The 6,618-nt window shown below is 43.2% G+C and overlaps 1 long non-coding RNA gene across 1 annotated transcript in view; it reads right to left on the reverse strand.

Annotated features, from left to right (window-relative positions):
• Nucleotides 1-1,670: 1,670 nt before the first annotated feature.
• LOC104848799 overlaps nt 1,671-6,618 on the reverse strand; it is an 11,597-nt gene continuing 6,649 nt past the window's right edge. The window contains exons 3-4 of the long non-coding RNA XR_776536.2: nt 6,279-6,391; nt 1,671-2,302 (exon numbers count right to left, since the gene is read on the reverse strand). This is a non-coding gene — a long non-coding RNA (uncharacterized LOC104848799). The remainder of the gene's footprint in view (nt 2,303-6,278; nt 6,392-6,618) is intronic.

The raw sequence follows: 6,618 nt of genomic DNA on the forward strand, positions 1-6,618 counted from the left end.
GCTCTTGCCTAGCATGGATGAGATCCTGAGTTCAATACCTCCTACTCCAAAAGAAAGAAAAATAAAACTGCCTTTTGTTAACCAACTACTATTTGCTGTAAACAAGTAACCTGTTACTTCCAACTATAAGCACTCCAAACAAGCCAATTATAAGAGTTTCATATTTTAAAATTATTAAAATATACCAGTGTTCAAGGAGATTTGTTTTAAAGTCCAGGAATTGCTTCTTGTGCATAGAAGAGACCCCTTACAGTTAGCTGAGTCGTAAACTACTGCACAATTTATCAAACAGCTTTGAAAGTTAAATTTAAAATATCTTCCTTATAATTGGTGCCTTACTAGATAGAGACCTGTGCAAAGGATTAAAAATTATTTCTCAGAGAAGCATTTTACAGAGCTAGGTCTTAAAGAATGAAGGGGGAAAAATGAGGCAAAAAGAATAGCACATAATTAAGAAAGAAAGAAAGAAAGAAAGAAAGAAAGAAAGAAAGAAAGAAAGAAAGAAAGAAAAAATAGCACGGAGACTCAGATGCATCAAGAACATGATCCATGAGCATGTGAGGCAGAAACAATGGAGATGAGACTGGAAAGTAAATTGAGGCCAAATTGTTTTAATTTTATATAATTTAAAGTTTGTAGCATAAAAATGAGAAAGCTCTTAGAGGGTTTATTGAAGGGAGTCACATGACCATGTGGGTATCTTAGGAAAGCACTTGGCCTCTATGAGACGCCATATATTTGGAGACCTTTGCAAGTCCTCAATGGCTGGTCATCATTCTTCCTAATACTTAAGTAAGGGGATGGTCAGATCTGCAGTCAGGTGTGGGGCTTTTCCTTCAGAGCCTGATTGAACAGCATTCAGGGAAGGAGACATGCTGGTGTGGGCTGGACATGGTGAAGTGCTTCCTTTGTTACTGGACTTCAGTGAACATGGGAAGAGTAATTTACTAAAAGTAGATGATCAGATCCCTCACCAGACTAATTGCAGAGAATCACTGAGTAAGATTTAGTGACTCCCCAGAATATTCTAATGTACACTGAAGTTTGAGAATTGTTGTCCTATCTGGAAGTCCCTTCCTCCTCTTCTGTGACTTGGTCATCACTGAAGACAAAGTAGCTGCTGCATTCTAGTTGGGGTCCGTAGTATCATTTAAAATATTTGAAAAAAAAAAAAAAACATTTGGTTTTTGCTCCTGGTAGCTGGCACAGAGCCCTGAAACCCTTGGAATCTTCTGAGAGATGAAAATTTTGTATGCTACTAAGATGGCATGATGCGTGAGGGGCCTCAGTAGCTTCAGAATGGAGTCTGATCGCCAGAAAGGAGAATGAGAAGGGGGCAAGAGATTGAGTTCAGTCTTCCATGGCCAGTGTTTTAATCAACGATGCCTACATAACAAACCTCAACAACAGCAAGACCCTGAACAACACAGGCTTATGGGTTTTGTGAATGTGAACTCCTCTCATGGTTTGTTTCTAGACGTCCCCTCAAAGCCTCATACACTTACAGGTGGGGCTTTTCAGAGCCGGCTGGATTGCTGGATCTAGGATGTGTGATAGTGGGATTAAGAGTGTGTGATACTAAATTAGTCCATGATTGGAATTAGATAATTGTGGGTGGCACCACCCAAAAGGCTCATTTCCTGGATGAGAGAAAAGGGAAAGGCAGGCCAGCTGCTGCTGCTTGCTGCTGTCTTCTGCCTGCCACACCATGAACTGTTTCTCCTCTGTGATGCCCTTTAACCATGCTGCCTTGCTTTGAACCATCTGTCTGTGTATTGAAACTTCTACAGACTTCTACACACTGTGCATTGAAACTTCTACAGAGCTGAAATCTTTCTTCCTTTAACTTTAGGTGTTGGGTAGTTTGTCTCAGCAATGAGAAACATGACTAAGATAGCTTCAAGTTGGTGAACTTACACATATGCTGGGAGGGTGTGGAAGCTTTCCCTACTCCTGTACCTTGCCCTATGCATCTTTTCCATTTGTTTATTCCTTGGTTGTGTTCTTCATAATACACCAGTGAACGTAAAAAAAAAAAGTGTTTTCCTAATCTCTGTGAGTCATTCTAGCAACTTACCAAACCTAAAGTGAGGTCCTGGGAACTGCAAAATTTATAGTCAGCTGGAAAGAAATGTGGATAGCCTGGGCATCTCGTTTGTGGCTGGTGTGCATAGTGGGGACAGTCCGGTAGACCTGAGCCATTTAGCTTGTGGGCTCCGTCCCTAAGTCCAGGTAGGTAGTGTCAGAATTTAAAAGGCGTGGCATCTTTCCTCACCCGTCATAAAGGCCATGACACACGTCTCTAATAAAAGAAAAGTTAAGAAAAAAATAACATTTATTTAATCAAAGTGTTAGTTTTTTTGTTTGCTTTTTGAGACAGGGTCTCACTAGGTAGTTCAGGCTGGCCTTAAACTCACCATGTAGTCTACGCTGGCCTTGAACTTGTAGTGATCCTCCTGACTCAGCTGCTGAGTGCCGGGTTTACAGGGATGCACCATCATGCCTGGCCCTTAAAGTTTTATGTGATTCTTCAGAATGAAGATCCAAGGACACAGAGCAATCTCCCTATTTTATTTATTTATTTATTATTTTGTTTTTTTGAGACAGGGTCTCACTCTGTAGTTGAGACTGACCTGGATCTCACTATGTAGCCCAGGCTGATCTCGAACTCACAGTGATCCTCCTGCCTCAGCCTCCTGAGTGCTGGGATTACAGGCGTGCACCACCACATCCGGCTAAATCTCCCTATTTTTATGCTTAGATGAAATGAAGCTATATAAGAAAGTAGCTGGAAAGGAATCTGAGTGGGGAAACCTAGTGAGATTTGTCCTGTTGTTGTCTGTTCAGCCCCTTCCAGAATGGGAGTCTTATGACCTACTCTCAGACAAGATAAACCAGAGAATCTCTTTAGGGCAAGCTCCAAGACAGAAGTGTAATATTTTTAGGCTTACTGACTCACTTTGGGGAAAAAAGATGCTGGTTCCTATGAACTACCTTGAGGAAGACAAATTCTAGTTTCTGTGACTTGCCTAGGGGAAGAAAAGCAGAGCAAAAGACAGGAGGGCAGGAGGAGGTCAACGAGGGACTTTGCTTTATGAGGCCTGCTTCTGAAGGCTAACGTGCCTTACTTCGGATATCATTTTTTTCTGAGTCACAACAAATTATGAGACACTCAGATGGTATCACAGAATTGGTTGGCATGGGGGAAATGACACATAATTGGTGTCAGAGGAAAAACCACTATATAGGGTCCCTGTCATATTTTGTCCCCTCCTGATCTCACCTGGTCCTTGTATAACCACATTTTTTTTTTTTAAATAGAATGTGATTAAGCCAGGGGAAAGGGCAATTCTGCTGCAATTCTGTGACCTAGATTCAGGGATAACCTTTTGAAGACAAGAAGTGGAGCTTACATTTCTCTAAGCAAGCCTACCCCAGGGAGGCCCAGGCCTGCAGGCCTTTGACACTGGCTTCTGATTACAGTCTACACAATGCCTGGTAGGCAGTTCCAAGAGACCAGGGAGCAAAGGGCCTCGATTCTGGAGAAGTGTGCTGCCCCCGGGGCTGTTATCTTCTTATGACTCACTGATTGATTGCCTTGACTCTGGCTGACCTTGCCTGGGCTGTCTCTTGGCCTTTGAGCCTGGACACATGATGCCTCTCAGAACCTTCCCACCTAGACTGGAGATTACCCTAGTTCCTCTTGGCTGTTTATCGTTAGTCAAACCTTTCCTAGGGCCCAAAGTTGCTGCAATAAACTCAGCCATTTTCACATGAAAAGGCCCTGGGAACCCAAGCAAAAGCTCTGCTAAAAAGGTTTCCTATCCTGATCCTTGCACCTGAGGTTCCAGCTGTGCTGCTTTTTCAGCGCTTGTTCTCAAATCCTGTCTCCTCTCTGCCTTTTCTGATGTCTCCTTCTAAAGAAGACACACAGTTTCTTCAACCAATTTGACCTGTCTTAGTCCATTAGTGTTGCTATAGCAAAAGTACCTGAGACTGGTGATGTATAAATAAGAGAAATTTGTTTCTCGCAGTTCTGGAGACTGGGAAATTCAAGATCAGTGCTATGGTTTAGATCTAGAATGTTGCCCGAAAGCTTCATGTGTTCAGAGGTAGGGTTTTTGGAAGGTGATTGGCTCTTGGCCCTGCATATGCATCTGTGAATTAACCCAACTGATGAATCAGAGCTGAATGTGCTGTTAGAGGGCGGTGTCTGGTTGAAAGAGGCAGGTTACTGGGTGCATGACGGGAAACCCATCGCTCCAACTCTGTCTCGGGCACCTCTTCCAAGACACAAACAGCCCAAGTTCTGAGCTGACAGCCTTGGAGTTCTCCATATTCTTCATGGGAGCCAGTTCTGTGAGGTTTGGGGGAAATTTTGTGCAGCTTAAGATGCTTATCGACCAGCTCGCCACCTTCAAATGGTCTCCAACCTGTACCACCACCCTTTGGGCTCCGTGGGTCTCTCTGTCTAGACCTCTTGAAGACCTTCCCATGTTGATCCTCCAGGTCCCGGCTCTACACGTTTGAGTTCCTGTCTTCTCTCACATCCCTGGAAATCATCTGTCTCCTCTATGTTTTTAACCTGTGTTTTCACCACTATGAGTGAGGGACGGAAGGAACGAGGGGGCGCTGTGAACCCTCCAAGGTCCTAGGAAAGTATATACTTACGCACTGTAAACTCTGGAGGAAGACTGTGGCAGAATGCTCCTTATTCCCCAATGCCCTCTTTTTTAATACGATATCAATAGAATGCCTAGAATCATGATGATACATTTCTAAATTTCCTCTGCAGTTCAGTACGGTTATTTGAATAAGTTCTGACCAATGACCATGACGGACATGACACATGAAACTTTAAGGAAGGGTCTTGAAAGGAAAGTCCTTGCCTTTTGTCCAAAATTCCCTCTTTGTCTGCTCTCCCGTCCTGTTGTCTGAATGTGGACATGGAGTTAAGCCTCATTAGCCAAATGGACTTCAGACTACACCTTAGGGATGGTGAAACAAGAATTTAGAAGGAGCCTAGCTCCCACATAACCACATACCCACACTGCCGTACCCGTCTCGGACCACGTGCTGAGAAAGGCAATCTGCCCGAGCCGTGGCTATCCCTGCATGTATTTTTGGATACGTTCATACCAAAAGTGCGAGGCCCCGATCACTCTTCAGCCAGTCGTTTCTCGAGGTTAAGTTTGCAATGAGCAGCTGTGAGGGATGAGGTGACATCTTCGACACCTTCTCCCAGACAAAGAATAAGCTTGCTTACAACTCACTATAAAAAACTGAGGGGTTGGGACAGGGATTTAGCCGCCTGCCTTGCAAGCACAAGGTCCCAAGTTCGATCCCTTTTACCAAAACAAAACAAACGGGGTGGGGGTAGCTCAGTTGTAGAGTGCCTGTCTAGCATTCAGGAGGACCTGAGTTCAATCTTCAGTGCTGTCAATAAACAATTTTAGTGGAAGATCCCTGCTGTGCTGCTAATCTTCTGTGTGTGGTGTCTGCCTTAGTCTCCTCTTGTTACCGCCCTGGGTTTCTGGAGACATGGGGAACTAGCACCAGCACAGGGAAAACACTGCTCGTTATGCAGTGAGCAGTAAAAAAAAAAAAAAAATTGTCTCAGACCCAAGAGTCTTGTAGTTTTGCCAGCATACATGAAACAGTAACTTATTAACTGTTAGTAGCTCCTGACATATCTACCTTTATACTGTTTTTAGGAGAGAAATCAAATCACCTCTCTCTTTTGCAGAGGTGTGGGCTTGCCGGGAATTGAACTCAGGACCTTGTGTTTACCAGGCAGGTACTGTGTTGCTGAGCTATGCACCTGACCCAAGTGGCCTCTCTCTTAAGCCACTAATATTTTGGATTTCTATTACAGACAGTCAATCTCAACTTATTAAAGAGTAACTTCAAAGTTCGGTTTTGGCAAAAAATCATTCTCATTATATCATATTGGATATTTATATACAAAATAAGTCCATATGTTGCTTGGGGCCTCTTTTTTGGGGGTACCAGGGATGGAACTCAGGACCTTACGCTTACAAAGCAGGCAGTGGAACCACTGAGCTAAATCCCAGCCCACTTGGGACTTCTTGAGCTAGTGTCTTGTGGGAATTAGGAAGATCACACCATGCTCGATCCCATGTGGGCAGCAGATACTGAAGATACTGTGGACTTGGATCAAGCTGTCAAAATTATGAAAGTGAATTCTGTGCATTTATACGGTTATACAATTTTATAAAGTTAAATGTGATTTTCTGCCCAGGGTTATGTTCATTTACCCATGCTTTGCAGTGTGAACTTCCATCTTTTAAGGGATGCAGTCCGGATGAACTGGAGAACAAGTCCCTTGATCCACTTTTTCCTCAGTTTCTTCTGCTTGGGAGCTCTTATCCTTCATAAAACAGCAGAGTCACCGAAAATACTGAGGAAGGCTCAAACAAATTTGTGTCACTATCACATTAATCAGGAGACCAAACAGGCAAAAATAAAATAAGAATAGATGTGAAGATAAAGCAACACTGCTATCAAACCAGAACCATGGACAAAATGTTGCAAGCAACTCTGTGAGATACAGGTTGTATGCTGATGTTTCAAAATATTCTTTTTTTTTTTTTTTTT

Source organism: Fukomys damarensis, unplaced genomic scaffold (genome assembly GCF_012274545.1).
Source record: "Fukomys damarensis isolate Sample0158 unplaced genomic scaffold, DMR_v1.0_HiC HiC_scaffold_2, whole genome shotgun sequence".
NCBI lineage: Eukaryota > Metazoa > Chordata > Mammalia > Rodentia > Bathyergidae > Fukomys > Fukomys damarensis.